General features: G+C 40.4%; 1 protein-coding gene across 1 annotated transcript in view; it reads left to right on the top strand.

Annotated features, from left to right (window-relative positions):
• Positions 1-3196: 3196 nt before the first annotated feature.
• lrrc4cb (leucine rich repeat containing 4C-b) overlaps positions 3197-17781 on the top strand; it is a 40181-nt gene continuing 25596 nt past the window's right edge. The window contains exon 1 of the mRNA XM_079664166.1: positions 3197-4118. The gene's annotated coding sequence lies outside the window, so the exon portion shown is untranslated. The remainder of the gene's footprint in view (positions 4119-17781) is intronic.

Genomic DNA, 17781 nt, shown 5'->3' with positions numbered 1-17781 from the left:
TGGTCGATACCAAAAAGATAAACAATTATTCACATTTAAAAAAAAATAATATTATAACCTAAGGCGTAATAATAAAAACGGATCCCACATTTTGTTCCTATTAAACTGAAGTCACTTTTTTTGACGCATCAACAACAACAGTTTGTAGTCCTCAAATATTGAATTATTATTTCAAGTAAAGCAAAGACAAGTACGGTCTTAGACAGCGTGCTGCGCTTGTTATTCCTGTTTATTCTGTATATATAGTTAGATACTGCGATTGGTCAATTCAATGATAGCAAATTGGCATTGCATCATAAGCTATCATTTCCTTTTTGGAATGATACATACAAATATGAACCATTATTTGCCCAAAAGTGTGTATATAGTGCATCCCTACAGTCATTATTTCAATAACTTTGGGAACTGAAATTAATCTTATATAAAATGCTATCAATATGCATCAAGATTTGGTAAATCAAACAACTTCCAAGCAAGCATATTTGATGAACTATTTGAGGAAAATGTATATGAATACAAGCCTGGTCAAAACCATTTCAACATTTGAATTTTGCATAGAAAATAGAATAAATAGAAGCTGTCAAGCTGTCAGGCTTCAAACTCCATGTGATTATTTACCGCCCTGAAATCATTTGTGGGCTGGCAAATCTTTGACATTGACACAGAGTACTGCTGTTGTATGTATTCAAATAGGGCTAAATAAGAAATACAGGAAGTTTATATTGTCCTCGCTGGAAAAACAATGTAATGAGGGAGTACACGGTGAAGCAGCATGTGTTTGACATTGATTTGATTGTGCAGATCTGCTGAGGCTTTCATCTACAGAAACACAGGGTGTGCCTCCCTCCCCCTTGTTATCTGCACTTTTATTTTTATCTTGAGGAATTACAATTCATATCTCATCAAAGCATGAATAAAATGCTGATAATAGAAAATATATCAAATGTATCTCTATTGTTTGTAAGGGAGGCTGTGAAACTCTTCTTCAGTTATGTAACCGTTACCACATTATTATAAGTGCAGTGCACGAAAAAAGACTAATTATGCCTCAATATAGCTTATTTGAAACACAGAAAAGTCCAGTTTTGTGTACCTGGACTTCATCCAAGGAAGTAAAAAACGTTCAGATGATTGAGCTTCTGAGACCAGGATTATGTTTAATGTGGAATTAGCTTTTGTTTTGACAAATGTGTCTTTTACTTTTGCTTTAGGCCAGGGGGAGCAGTTTTGACTTTCAGATATGGAAAATGTTTGTAGGAAATGCATTTAGATTAATCCACATAGATTGGATCACTGGAATCAAGATGACATATTTGTTCCCAAAATGAAGACCGTAATACTATTTTAAAACGAAACCGTAAAGAGAACAAAGTAAGGTAAAATGTACTTTATAAAGTTTCATTTTGCAGTACAATGCTTCCCATCAGTGTTTCACTCCTTTTTTGAGGTTTTTCGATAACATTATTGCTACATTAATGTGTTTGTTGTTGGATTTTTAAGGTTGCTATTATTTCTATACTGTTTGGTTGTTTACAGCAATGCATCATTGCAGTCCTGTAAAAACCATGTACTACTGTATATGTCCAAAAAAATCCACTTTTTAACGAGCTCAGAAACACAGCCCTGTTTGCAGCGACTGTGCATTTTCCGGCTGATTCAAGAGGGTTTTGAAATATTCAATAAAAAAAACTCTTCACGCAAACGTTTACATAAAAGCCTTTAATCAGATGGCTTTAGAAAAATTCTGAAAAACAACCAAAGTTTGTACATTTTCAGCTCCATGTTATCATGCACAGGGATTTCTGATTAAAGGCTTTTCACTTTTGACAAAAGACTGCCTTGGACCTTTTGTTATCTATTGAACTGTTTGTGTTACCTCCCAAAAGCATTGCACATGTCTGTACTTCAGAGCACAGGACCTTTCTTTTTCTTTAAATATTGTATTTTTTCTTCATAGCCAACTTTTCTGAATTTTAGTTTTCTTGCACTGGAGTAAAAAGGACCATATTTGCTTGATGTAAGGCAGGAGTATAATATTGCATGTGAGGGTAAAGGTTAGTACAAGTGCTTTAAATTTGCACTTAATTGTACCTTTACATCCCACCACTGAGGGAAGCACTTCTGTTCATCACTCCAAATCTTTAAGTGACCAACCAGGTTAAATCTAGTGATTGCCAAGTCCAGAGCATATGATTCACATGATCTCCATACTAATCGAAGCATTCAGTGACCCCTCACACACAGGATCCATCGTTTCGTTCTCCCTCTCTGTCTTTGTCCATCTCATAAAGCAGCGTGGCCTCATGCAGTGACCAACAGCCACTTTGTCACGAAGGCGACTTGTGGTCCATTATGTGGGCTAATGAGACACGATGTTCATCTCAGCTGAAATGAATGCGTACTCACTTATCTGTCTGTGATGTGGAAGTCACTAAAGCTCCTTACCGAGAGTGCCATGATGTCTCTCACACTGGTCCATGCAGGGGATGAAGATTTCCCTTCCACACAGGAGTTTCCTAAGGTTACTTTTGTCTGCATCTGTAAAGGAATACAATAGTTGCAGGTAAACATCCTAATTAAAAACATCAGATGGTAAAATAATGTAATGTTCTGGTTTTATGACTCTTTTTTGTGTAGCTGATTTGTGGATTAATGCACATTGTATTGGTGCTTTGAATGTGGGAGGAGCACTGCTTCTACATGTTGAATGTGAATTTATGTGTGCATGCAGACTGTGGAAATGGTCCGTTTTGGATGACTGGATAGAGACTCACGCCTGTAGATGGCAACCATACCTCATCAACAATTGAATGATCCATGCACGTGCACGCGCACACACACACACACACACACACACACACACACACACACACACACACACACACACACACACACACACACACAAGAGACAGCAGACTGGACTTTATGCGTTAATGCGATTGATCCCTGTTGATTAACGACCGCAGGGTGATTTCAATGGGCCGATGGACGAGCAGGCAAAGTGGTCAAAGTTAAAGTAGTCCCTGGGTAGTACACGAACACGCTCACGCCTACACACGCGCGCACCACCGTCCTACACTTTAAGCTACACACACGCACACGTGACTCACGCGCGCGGCAGATCTGTGCCTGGAGACCGTGATTTCAACGTGCTCGCTATTCAAGTCATGGACTGCAGAGAGCGGGGGAACCATTAGGAGCCGGTGGCACAAAAAAAAAAAGCCGCTTTATTTGCAACACACGGATGATGCTGCTGCCACACCACCCGGATCGGACACACTCTCCCTGCCAGGCGGAATAATTACTCATAGCTGCGCTTATGTAATCAATACATCGGATTGCTTTTAGGAGAAATTGCATCCCGTTGATAGAAAATACTGTATGCCATATGCTCTGCGATTTTTAGAGCAACCCATTTGTCCTGATGCGACGCGTGTGATTGTTGCAGTGGGACGGATATCCTTATTTTTGATCCAATAGGCGTTCTCAGGGGGGGTTTGTAGGACGCTTCTGCACCCCTTTCTGCGCTGACCTTAACAATGCTTTAGGTAATTAATCGTCTTGTCTGCCCACGGATTTTTTTTTGGAGTGAATGATCCACGTAAAACATCAGTTTGACTGCTAAATCCCCCAAATTAGCCCACTTTGGTTGTCTTTTTTAATTTCTGAGGTGGGATTTAATTTAGTGCTCTTTCATAGAAGAAACCACCGGTCGGAGTGAATTTTGGACTGTGACTGGTTTGGAGGGGGGGGGAGAAGGGGCCTATACTGACTTGATCCCCCATCAAAAACTCTGCAGGGTTTCCTCCTCCTCAGTCCAGAGGAATATCTTCAAGTCCAGGGGGGTTGCTGCTGGTCCTCTGGGGGGCTTTCATCGGCGCTCATTACATCCGAGGGAATGGTGTCCGCACCGCAGATCCACGCAACTCTTTCTGAATGTTTGGCATTTTTTGCAGGCGAGCATCTTGACTTGTGATCGAGAAAGACGCGGACTGCAGCAGCCTCCGATCCTATCACATGGAGATTTGTGCCTCGCTTGCACCGCACATCTTGAAAACGGGGACCGGGGCCCTGCTGGTTTCCCCCTCAGAATCGGCTTCATTTATTCGAGAAAATGCGTAAGTATTTTCTATACATGATTCAGTCCAAATGAGCCCATTCAGTGCGACGTGCAGCTGTAGTATGTCACCATGCAGAACGATTCATCGCCATTTAACCTGTGTTTTGTGGTCACGGACTTCAATGTGAATAAATATACTTTTTCTTTTTCTTTTGATGTATGCTTATTTCATTCCTATAGGTAGGTTGTGATCGCTGTCGCATCCCCTTTGGTTTGTGAGTGATGTGTGTGTTTCTGACGGTGTGTGTGACAGATATAGATGGAGGTAAAGATTGATAGGGACAGAAAGGGGTGTTGAGGAGGTGTGTGTGGGGGGTGGGGTGGGGGGGGGGGTCGCTGGTGCAACAAATTGTATGTTTGAGCGCTTGCTTGAGACTGTGGGTCTGTGGTAGCCCCTGTTGCCAGCAGGACATTACTGCTAGCAAAAGGCCTACGTCATATGGTAATTCAAATTCAGTTCAGGTATTCTAAACATACACGTTTGCAGCAGCAAGAGCGCCGGATTGGCCAGGTGGACAGGCTCGAGGGGCGCTTTGAGTGGAAATGTGGCAGAGCAAAAGCTTCAGGTCATGCTTTATTTTACAGAATCCGCTCATGCTCACACGTCGTGCACATTTCCTCTCTCTGTGGTTCTGCCTGTTGACCTAGTATGTCTGTAAAATCGAAGCAAAGCCACCCATGGGTGATATTTAGACATGAGGATGTCATTTCTTCCTACCACAGCCTGAGCAGGTTTACCAGAAGTACACGGTGCATTTTAAGTAGAGTTGTTGCTTTGGCAATACAGCCCTTTTTTGTTGAAAACGTGAATAGGAGCTGTCCATCAGTGGGAGGTGCTGAAAAGCCTTGATGCTGAAAATACTTGTGTGTTGGCTGAAATGAGTAGAGGGAGCTGCATTTGGAGCAGACATCACATCTGAAATTGCTAGAGCTACTGCAGCCAAAAGCATTCCACTTCAACCTGAGCTGGTTTGTCCTCAAGTGTACGCTTTCATATGCACATCTGGAGATTTTACAACCTGCCAGTAAAAATGAAGGACACAGTCAGAGTGTTTAAGAGCGGGGCTGTCATTTAGGGTTGGTTACCACAATATTTGCATGGATATATAGCCTACACATTATGTTTCACCTTCACCCTGCTTGATTGGTTTAGGAGTTTGACGATTGAATGGGGAATTGAATCATACTTCATATAGGCATTTCAGCAAAGGGTTTATAGTAGGAAGATTAGAGCCTGTTGCACATACAATCGTCTGTGGGCTCTTGAAAACGGATCATTTGAAGTATGACATGTCTCAAATCATGTTATTCCAGATGATCTCCCTATATGGTATGGAGAAGAAAAAATACTTCATGTTCTGTTCTTTACCATTGAGATGTAAAGATACTCTGAATTGGCACTACAGTCAGTTCAATACCACAGTTTCAGTTCACCAATATGCTGCTAACTGATAAGATTAGGGCCACACACACAGATAAGTGTCTCAATGGGGCATTGGGTCAAAATGAGCCATCTGAGCTGCTACACTGAGCTTTTAGACTCTAAGAAAAACAACCTGAAGCGACATCTTTTACAATACGTTCCACCATTTGAGTTTTAAAGGTGGTCAGGAATATTCTTTGTAGAATAGGTGTAGTGCTCTGCTTGGTGACCATTACTGGCACGGTGGTGAACACAATTTCCATTCTCATCAACAACTCTGAGACCCGTCATGACCTGTGGATTCGGGTTTGTCAACTTGTAATATTCCTCATGTATCAGGACAGCAAAGCGTAATAAATACTATCAGTCTGAAAGGTGGTGTTGTTTTGGCGTTTATTTGCCTGCTACCAAATGGATGTAAACCGTGCCAGGGCCACACACCAGAACATCTCTGACAGAAGCCTTCACGGTGGGAAATAAGCACTAGGGCGAATAGATTTATTTTCATGCGTAACACACATGTAGGCAACCACTGGTTCAGAACAGGGTGCACCGTGACTCATCTACCCATCCAAGACTTTTTTTTTCCTTCTCAGTGAACCACTGCTTTTGTTGTTGCACTACCTGCAGTATAAAATAGGTAATTTACGTGTAATAAGCTTTTTATGCGATGCAGTTTCTCATATGATGATGATCATATGATGTGACAATTTGCCTGCTTTCACCTCAGACTGACATTTGTGGGAAAGTTGATTCATAGTCTTTTTGCATCCTTCAATGAGTTGAGCACTATGTGCATGTTCTTCCCAGGTGGTTATGTTGTTTCAACATCATGCTTTTTTCATCTAAGCCATATATTTCAAATTGTGAAACATCATTATATCAAACAATGCACATCAGAGAAGATCCTGCTACTTAAGTGTCAACAATCAGGCCTTTCATTTGAGCCACAGGAGTCAGAAATAATGAGCATCTGGTCTGCCTAGGGTTTTTACACACAACCCCAAGCATGATGGGATGTTAATCAGTCATTTAAGGACCAGGCCCACACCTGCATGGAATAAATGGCATATTTTAAATGCCGAAGGACCTATCAATCAAAGTAGGATTCATAATGAATTTCCAAAACCCATTACAATTCATTAGAATTGGTCAATTAATAGTTGATGGAGAACATAATGCATAATTCATTTATCAAGCAAATACTATCTGGTTATAACATATTGATTGTGAAGCTGAACATATGTTTGTCTTTTCTTTCTTTCTTTTTTTTTACCTTTTTCCTTATATCTGTGACTGAGTAAACTTCTGACTGGCCTAAACCCATCTTAGTATAATGATGGTCTATTGTAAAAATACAATAGACCTTTCTTTGATGCAAACTATTGACTGGGGGAATTAAAGCCCATTTTGAAAGACCTGATTTTGGATGTGTCAACAGCAAAAGTGCTGATTCATTTTTAAATTAATATCTTTCCCATTGAACTCATCATGTTGGCGATTGATAGGGCCACTCAGTGGTTTTGAGGGATATGCTTGACTATACAGGGCCACTGCTGTGTTGTTTAATCAATTTATATAGTCTTCTTGGCCTTCTGCTTACTTCTCTGTGTGATATGAGGATTGGTGTTAGGAGAGGCGATAAATTATGGCCGAGTTTATGTCTTGATTAAGTGGAAAATAGCACCGTGCCTCCAGGCCTGTGCTTTTTTATCTTCCCTAATACAGAATGATTGTGTACATTTTTGTATGTACATGTACAGTTGTGCTTCTACGTGACATAAATAAGCGAGTGTGATGCAACTTGAGATAAGACTGACTCCAACCAGCTCCATTTTGATGGATAGCACTCTGTATCTACCTCCACAAAACATGTGTTTGTGTCGAGTCAAGAGGCAGGCCGGTGTGAGCGAGTTGAACTGCTCGGGTGTGAAAGAGTCCAACGCATGCCAGGCTGGAGAGACTTAGTATTCACTGTAGCAGCTTAAGTTATGCCTTTGTGCACCAGAAAGGGGATTATTCTGAGAATCCTGCTCTGTGTCATTCACCAGTCTGCACTTCTAAATCAACACATATTAACGTTCTGATGTATGAAGCGGCTGTATCTGCTTTGTGTGCGCCTGTATGGACCCACTTTAACGCTAACTGTGTTTTATGTGGAGTGACAGCATGATGCCTGGAAAAAAATCACAACTTATGGCCCAAATGTCATTATGACACATTCACTGTTTTGACTGCAGCCATTGGTGCCTATTTTCACCATCTGTGCTGTGTACTATGTGTCTGCTGTGGCCTGCAGCAGCAACCAGCCATCAACTCCAGTGAGAGCTTCTGAGAGGAAGAGTATGCTCAGACTACCATGTTTCTGCCTCTTCAGCAAGCAGCCACTTTCCAAAAATGCCATCATGCCCTTTATAGATTCCCAACAACCTACACATATAGAGTTTAGCAATAATGCTTGAGTCAACATTTATTTTCAGTGATTGTGATTTGAGGCACTGCCCACTGCTCTAAAGAATGCATAATCACAGTAAACAATGACCTTAAGGCAATTGTGGCTTTTATACAAACGTTTTAGTACATTTTTGTGCCATTTCAATGCATATGAATATAATAAAGACATATCGCAGCAGTTAATGCTGCTTAAAGAAAAGCACAAAAAGCTGTGCTTCATGGGAAACATTCCTGGTCATGTGTAGGCCTGTGTTTCGTTTTGGATCTGATCCCGCATAAATAACATACATTTTTGTTGAAATGTCCAAAGACAGTTGAGAGCAAAAGCTCAAGAATAGGTACATCTAATCTAAGACATAATGAAATCTCTGGTTCCTTCATGAAATAGCGCAGCTCAGTTTCTGTTCAGTTATAATGGATTCAAATAACCAGAATCACAGAGCGAGAGAAAGTATTAAAATATGCAGTAAATAGGAACTTAAAAACTCCAGCAGCATAACCATTTCTCATCTGTCCATATGTTACAAAACAGTACATTTCTTGCCAAAATATGTAGCTAGCAAGAGTTTGTAACATACTGACAATATACTGAAGATAAGAAAGCATATTTTCTACCCGTCAGTGTTTGGCAGTAGTCATATTTGTTGTACTATTAGGAAGTATTCGTTTTATGGTATGAAATAAACCAACACTATGTTTTCAAGATATATGAATGTTCAGATAATAGAAGTCATTTTGTGCATTTGAACACAAAGAAGATTAAAGGTCTCCAGCCGTGCCAGCAGCTCTGTGAGGCTGTTCCTGAAGGCAGTGTTGCTTTGTGCTAAATACTAAAGTCAACATGCAAACATACTGCATGCAATGACAATCCACATGACGATGTTCACCTGTCTGGTTCATTAGCAAGGTAACAGTATCAGAACCATAATCCAGTTTATTGCACAGTAGGTTTTCACATACAAATACATTTCCTCAATTTATTGGTGCAATCCATTAATTAAGTAAGAATAAAAGCAGGTATTGCAAAAATGAAAACGCAACTTTTTAAAGAAATACAAAAACTATATATATTTACAATATTTCTATATTAATATGATATAGGTGTTTAGTTATGAGTAATAGTTATAGTAATTGTGATTTGAAATGACTTTAAATGTCATGAATGGGCATGACATTTAAAGTCATTTCAAAAAGGTGACTATATACACAGTAGGAGTTTATAAAGTAGGAGTTTATAAAGCATAAATATATGCAATGTACAGATAAATCGTTTTAAAGATGTGCGTTAATGTAACACAATTCTTCACATTATTCATTACTCAACGTTTGGTGATTAGAATCAAAGTGATAATTGGACGCAAGCAGAGAAAAGAGAATGACACATTTACATTACGCAGCTTCTATGTACAACACGATGAATTTATATTTCAAGCCACCCACCAACACATTCCCACAGCGTCTGCTTATTTTTCTTTAAAACACAGCAAAGATTGACCTACACCATAGAAACCAAGAGTTTTCTGCCATCTACACCTACACTGTTCAAACCCAGTGTCGGTGAAATCAAGCCCTTGGAAGAGCTTTGCCTCAAAGCCCGGGCAAATCTCATTGTCTGCTTATCAGCCTAGAATTTACTCCGCCTTACAGAGATATTCCCTTAGAGAATTAGGGATAATAGCTGAAGTGATGACTGTCACGATGAGTCTCTATCTCTCTCATGTTTAATGCCCCCCCGCCCCGCCCCTTTCTGTCTTCCTCTCTCTAACTTTACCCTATTTATCCGATTCCTCACATAATAATATACATTTTATCTGCTGCCAGTTCGTCTGGCTCAGATGTCTTTGATGAGTATATCTTAACATTACTTCGAGCAATGCGTGCACATACTTTCATGTCGCAAATCACCAGGAACAGAGAGTGATTCATGGTACAATGAAGGGAGTTACTAGATTGAATGAAATACAAAAATATGTAATGTGTTAATTCTTTGGCAAACAGCTTGGATTCTAGTTGCTGGAATACATTAGATTGGCTTAATTGGCAAAGATGAAACCCTAGTATCTGGCGCCATGTCAAACACTGCTAAACCGAGAAGGGAGGAATCTTGTAAGGCTGACAAGATTTCCTCTTTCGTGTGTGGCTCAGAGTCGCCTCTGCTACATTTTTCCCCTTTTATGACAACACTTTTCCTCAACCAGCGTTTTCTGGGATGGAATAAGGCTGTATGAACATCTTGTTCCCATGTTGCCATGTATTATACATTATTGTTGAACCACATTGTTTGCCGCACAAGCATTTTGTACATACAATTCAAATGGAAAGAAAAATGAAAAGCTCTTCCGATGCTTTTCTTCACGTCTTGTATGCTCAGTAATAATACTAAGTCCATTTTATTTGTTGTGAAATGCATTAAGCCTGGGCTAAGGATCCAGTGCAGCTGGAGTACTCAAAAGACATTTGCAACACAATTTGATATTTTACTCATTCCCATCTTGTAGGTTGTTTAAGATATCACCAGAAAAAGGGATGTCCCATTCACATTTCTGCAGCTAATTCCAATTAGAGTCTTCCGATTGAGTCTTTGCGCATATCCTGTTGTGTTTATCGGGCACCAAACCTAGAAAAAAAAGTCAAAAAAAGCTGATCCGCAGGTTAAGGTACAAAATAACCTAACTGAAGCTATTCAATATATTTCAATGTTTTTTTAACCAAATTCTGTCTCAAAAATATATAAAATGTAATAGGCTGCAAATGTGCCAATACTTAGCCAGAAAGATATTATCTGTTGGATGATAGTTACAGTATATGTTACATGTGAAGGCTTTCTAGAAAGTTTTTCTGGAAATACACATTGTGATTGAGGGAAATTCTATCCATCTCCATTTGACTGGGTGTTTTCAGAAATCTCAGAAACAGACATCTCCAGATCACAGCATATAACGTACATCTAAAACTGTGGCTTCAGAATTATTATAATCAGTCCTTTAAGTAACTTCTAGGTCTGATAGCTTCTTAAATACGTATGTTTGAGATGTCACCTTCTTCACTATTTTCTGGCATTAAACACAACAAGTAATTTATTCATCAAGGAACTAATTAAATGACTCAATAATGAATATAATCATTAGCTGCAGCCTTGTTTTGAAGCCCTTCAATCATCAAACTTCAGACTAAATTATTTTTCACACCTGAAGCTCAGTCAGCTTTTGCGCGTAATGTTTCAAAGCTGAAGCGACATTTTGCAAGCTTGTCTAACTAGCACCTGCTGCTTGGACTTTAATTATCCAGGCAGGGAATGCTGACACAAAGTGAGGGGAGTCCCCAGTCTTTAGCTCATTCACTCCCTGGTAATGAAAATGACTAACAAAAAATGGCCAGTTAAAAAAAATGAGACAGTAGCGCTGCTTGAAAAAAAACTCAAAATGAAACAACATTGCTTTTAGCTTGATGGCCGTGTAGTGTTTCGTTGAGATAATGGGTTTGACATAGTTTATCTCAACCCAAAAAGCCTTCACAGGTTCTCTTCAGTCATTTGTGAATTTGAAGTAACTGAAACATTTGACCGTGCAGCTCTGTGAGGCTGCTCGAAACGTACAGTGATGCTTTGTGTTAAATGCTTAAGTCACCATTCTAACATGCTCATTATGACAATGCACATGGAGATGTTTACTGTACTTTGCACACTGCTTACTATGCTCAACATTTGCTAATTAGCCCAGAATACAAAGTAGGCTAATGGGATGCAGGTATTTAGTCATAAACCAAAAATTTTGGACAAATTGAATTATTTGTCGGAAAAAGGATCAAGGTGTTTTGAGTCATCCTTACGGGAACATGTGTGTCTTAAAATAGTCAAATCCACATAAGTCGATCTCAGAATGACGCAAGAGATGATGAGAACAATGATTAGCCATTCCAGACAAAAACACCTTCCCATGATCTTTTTTTTCTTGCTTTACAGTGCTGTGAGAGTTCCAAATGATGGAAGCTTTACAAAGACTGCAGGCAGCTTATATTTGAGACACAGGGAATATATACTGTCCATCAACAGGTTGCTTCCAAACAACAACACAGCAGAGTCCAACCTATACCAAAGAGAGTTATACGTGTATTGTGCTATTTGATGTGTAAAGTTCAAACCTAGTACAGGTGAAAGAAAGCCTTTTGAAGAGCTTTGCCTCATACTTTTCATTCTCTGAATAAAAAAAAAAACTTTAGTTTCCCAATACACATGCCAAGTATTGTTGTTTCAATATAATGGGTCTACAATAAATGCTTTTGCAGCAGAAAGAGTTTATCCCAACCCAAAGTAGAGTACGTACCTTATCAGATGAACTAAAGCATATAAATCATCTAAATGTAAAATCATGTTGTTATAATGCATTCTCAATAAAGCATTGACCAGCCACGGCTGAAACAACAACTCATTTTCTAAAGCCCCAATTGGCTACCTCAAATAGCTTGCGTTGTCCAACTAACTGACCAAAGATCCAAAATAATTCAGTCATATAAGATACAAAAAATGGTGTTTCCTGTTAAAATGCATATTTTCAATTACAGTACCCTTATCATTTTTAATGGCACATATGATTGAAACAATCACAAGTTAGGTTGCATATTTGTATACAACATGAGTGATCAGTTTATCGCAGATAGTCAACAGGCGTTTAATTGAAACGATGCCTCAAGCCAGAAATGCATCAACATCCACTCGTTTGTCCACCTTCCTCCCCCAGTCGTGTTTTCTCCTTCTCGGTAGTGATGATATGTGGACTCTGTACCATGAGTCATTCACCAAAGCGTGGAGCAGCTAGGCTAAGGGGCATATGGCCATGTTGGAGCAGGGCCATGCGGCTTAAGGCAAGGTAAACTGATGGGCAGAGATTGTTGGTGCATTAGCTGTTTAGCTCCGCATCATGCTTCACTGTTGCTTCGACAGTGAGCATGCTGTTTATCCAACAGCAGTAAATAAAACATTACAGTCATATTTTTCTCTCCATGTGAGACAAAGTTGGAGTTCTAGGGAATTAGGGCTGTCACACAGTAAATACCGTTTGTCTGTGCATGAAGATGAGAGAGAGGGGAAAGAGACACAGACGGAAAAAGAGAACGCCTGTGATCTACTGAAATATCCTTGGCGGCGAAAGACGCTATATTCACACATTATTCACGGACAGTTTGTACCAACACTGAGGCTCCGCTAAGGCTATGATCGGCTGTGGTTGGCTAGAATAAATGCTGCTGCAGAGCTAGAGAGCTGAAGACGGACTGTGTGTGTTGACTGTTGATTATGGGGAGAGCCTCTGGTTCCATCTATTTCATATTCATGAGCCAAATAGTTCATGTTGTATTATTCATGAACAAATTAGACGTTCAATACACCAGCGTGAGCAAGGCTGTATGCACAATGCATAGGGACTCGTAAACCTAACTTTTCGACACTTTTCCTACCCCAATGCACACATTTAAATCTTGTTTCTTTCCATCACTGATGCTGATGATTTGGTCCCTGTTGAAAGAGTTACTGAATGCATCCCATATTTATTTTGGTACACAATTGCCAGCCACCTGTCCTTCCGCAGTTACCACTGTCTACAAGCAGTGGTGAAGCGAGGACATTCTTTAAAAAATAGATTCCATTCTGTTTACTGTATGCGAGGTCGAGAGCCGACCGGCTTTTAAGAGACCGGCTTTGTTCTGCTCTCTGATCAGCTGGCGTGCGCGCAGTCGGGACAGAGCAACAGAAGTGTGTCCAATCAAGCTGAGCCCTGTTTTAAAAGGCCCTGCAGTCCTTGGGCAGGTGCCGCATTTATGACCCAAAATCCAGTAGACGAGCCTGGCCCTGTTCCAAGCCCTCCAGCTCGTATATTCTGTTTGAGCATATCCAGAGAAAAGTGAGGCACTGTAAGGAGGCCCCATGAGACACCTGGACATGTGTAACTGACTGTGTGTGAGTGTGGGATAGTGTGTGTAAACAGTGTAGGAAAACCGTGTTAACCTTCAAACCTGCCATGAGAGAGATAGCCATAACAATCATATTAGATGCACAGCTAAGACATATCCTCTGGGGCCAAAAGAAAGAAAAGAAAATCCCTGTTACATTCGATATACTCCCCGGAAAAAAGAACAACACTGTCGGCCATAATTAATTCAGTCTGCTGCTAAAAGCTGATAGATATTACCTTTGACTTAAAAGCACTTCATTTACATTAGCCAAATGGGAATGAATATTTTTTGTGAGATTACAATGCGGTTGGTCAATTACCGTAATGGTGTGGATTTACAGCACATCAGGTGATCCACATTATCCACATATTGTGTATTCCAGAGTTGATCCCTAATCTGAAGGTCACCATCACAATCCAATGACTTTGTACACCTAAACCTATTTCAACAAAGGCTTTGACTAAAACTGACTGCAAATGAAAAAGACCATGTGGTTACTGATCAAATTAGTGAGATTACTGGTGAGTGTTATACATTAATATTTGGTAATGGCGATGAAAATGATGCCATGATAGTACTCAATATAATTTCATACCTCAAGTAATAATTTGACTTCTCAGCAAATTAATCATCCACCTTTTCAATCCTTCAAGAATCTCCTTTTCAAACGAGCCCTACAGGGAATAATTGCGCCAGTGCAATTACTGACACAGCTCTATGCTGGATGCAGACTTCCAGTCAGCCACCTCAATTGCTTTTGTGTTTTGTGTTGTCCCACTGTAGTGGTTTGTTTACCTCAAAGTGGATCCCAGCATGGCCCACAATTTTGCCTCGCTCATGGTGATCAATAGGCATTAGCTTCAGACAAGTGTTTTGTCGAGTGGGTTGTTTCAGTGAATGATTGGCAGCTCTCTGCTCCACTCAGACATCAACATGAAACCTTCCTACACCTGACTGAGCCAACACACTTCTCAACCTGAGTCAGTGATCATGCAAATAAAAATATGGGAAAAACATTGAAGCTGTTCTAGAGCGCTGACACTATGCATCAAATCAGATTCTGGGTCAGACTGTGGAGGATAAATAGCCCCACTGTCATCTCGCAGCAACAAGGTCCTGGGATCCAAGCTCAAACCACGGTTCACTCAGGATTCCTACCAGACCAAAAGTCATGATTGCTACAAATGCCCTTGACTTTGCCCTTAACCAAGGCACTTCATCTGAACTGCAGGTTGCCCCATGCACTGGTTCCTGACTGGCCCCTGCTTTGTAATGGTTAAATCAAAAGGACTGAGACTTTTGGAATTGAACTTTGCTTTAAATGTAGTGTAAAGCTTAGATATAAGAGTAGCGTTTAGGTTTGACCTGTAACTACAAGTTGAGCAGCAAAACGTATTGACCGATTGTTACTATTTTGCATGAATATATAACAAGTGTAGCCTACTACTAGCTTCCAACTTTTTTTTTGGCAGGCCATTTTCTTCTACTGAAATTGCAGATTCATAAGTTAAATAACTATACAGGATTGATGTGATGTTAAGAAATGTTTTAAATTGGTGATTCTCCAGAAGTTGACATGACACATGCAGAGTCACAACTCTGACGATCTTGTTGAAACGCAGATACAAAAAGATCAACCTATGGCCTTACAACGTTGTCTTATTAGCAGAGTATAAAGACATTGATCATGGCCTTAGTCTACATTTTGATAGAAAGACGTTATTGTAAGTCACTTTGCACAAGTTATTTTCCCTTCTAAAATGGTCCGTCTTCTATTTGAATCGCTTTCAGTAAGTGTTTTTCAGACCTTAGTCTTAAGGCCCAGACACACCAAGCTGACACCAAAGAACACGTCCCGACAGAACACGACTGTTGTGTCGCCTCACGTCTCCTGCGTCTTGGCCAACAAGTCGCACTGGAACACAACGCAAAGACTTCAGCCGACAGCCAAGTAGCACGTACGAACTGCACATGCGTGAGTGGCAATAACTCTCCTTATCAGCAGGTGGTGGCAGTGTGTATTCGTCATTCAAAAGAGGCAACCGGAAGACAGACTGAGTGATATATACAAACTTCAGCTCTCTGAAGCAGAAAGAAACTATTCAAGCAATGTGGCTGGCAACCTTAAATTACCTGGCAACTGAGTTAGTCTTCGGTTTCTTCATTCCAGATCGCCATGATGTAAAATAAATGATTGCGTCCAGGTCAGATGAAAATGAAAAATAATAGCCTTCTTCACTTCCGTTTCGCTTCTCATGCACTGATTCACTAAGCTGAACAGCCAATCAGAGTGATTTATTTTGCCGACAGCCTCGTGCCGACACCTTCCGCCCCCGATTCAACATGTCGAATCGGGGGCTGATGGTGTCGGCACGGCCGAAAAGACACAACGAAAAGACACAACGAAAAGACACAACGAGAAGACACAACGGTGCGGGACACACCAATCTGAGTAGGGAGACAGGTCGTTCATCGACGGCCAGACATCTATCGACATCTATCGACTGCCGAAATCGACTTGGTGTGTCAGGGCCTTTAAATCAAAATAGACTCCAAGATATCTGGTTTTGCATAGCTACATTCGCTTGTGTTTTTTTTGTATTCCAATCCATACATATGCATTGTAAAAGTGAATGAAGCCTAATTGTTTTTCTTTTACACCCCTTTTGCTGTTATTACACATTTCAGAATGTGACAGAAGTACATTTACATTTATTATTTCACCAACAGCACATAACAAACATACAAACTGTTGGTCAACAGTGCTGGGTACACACTTCCACGGGCTCAGACTATCACCTGCAACATGTCTTGTCTTTGAAGCACGGTGTAATGAGCTACAGACTGCTAAATCTGTGACCTACTTGACCTACATGGGTCATTTTGAATACAAATTTAGATTTAAATAAAATAGTGTGTAAGGAAAAGTTAATGTGTCATAGTTTTCCTTTGCAACTAATCCAATGAGTCTCAAACCAATTTGCACCTGATCTTCGTCGAGTTTCACAGTTGAAATCATAAACACATGTAAACCGGGTGTGCAGTTGACTTAACCTTCATGATGTAACAATGTATAACACCTCACTTAGCATGTTGAATATAATGAATTATAAAGTATTAGCATACCCGTGTGCTGCTCTCTAGAGTAACACTGTATACACAGTGTTGAGAGAAACATGAGTAATGATCTAAGAAACATGAACCTAAACTATCAGAGTCTGGGGAGAAAGAGAATCTGGCAGTGGACTTTGGATATGTTCAACAGGAAGGATAATTTAATTATTGAAAATCTTACGGGCTCCTTCCCTTACTGTCCCCTACGGTGTTCAAGGTTGATTGTAATACGTTCAGGCCAATCTCCCACCAAGCCACGAGGGAGGGGACCAGAGGAGAGACGCCACGCCAAAATTCTATTTTATTAAGATAATTGTGCATTGAAGCAATATTTTCCATTACGCATTGATTCTTCACTGGAGACTCTACCGTCAGGCAGGCTAAGAGACTCGCTCCAATTTACTACTGCTTGTCCCCTCTTCTCACCGACATCACAGAAAGTCGTAATAGACATTTACCGGGGAACCAAGTGTGGGTAAAAGGTAAAATGATCCGCTTCCTAAACTGAGGCTCTTGGCTGTGAGATTAACAAAGGTGTTTGGCTTTTCAATGGAGAAAGAAGCAGGCCATTCCAGACAGCAGCATGTTAGCGTGTCTCAGCCGTTTAGAGGATTGCTTGTGTAATGCCATCTGTATTCAAGGGATGAACAGCCACTTTTACACCAGGGCAGAGAAAGAGGAGCAACAGCGACTTCAGCCAACATCTGTCGCTTTCCCCCTTTCT

Source organism: Notothenia rossii (assembly GCF_949606895.1).
Source record: "Notothenia rossii genome assembly, chromosome: 2".
Classification (NCBI taxonomy): Eukaryota; Metazoa; Chordata; class Actinopteri; order Perciformes; family Nototheniidae; genus Notothenia; species Notothenia rossii.
This window is presented reverse-complemented; position numbering and strand designations above follow the sequence as displayed.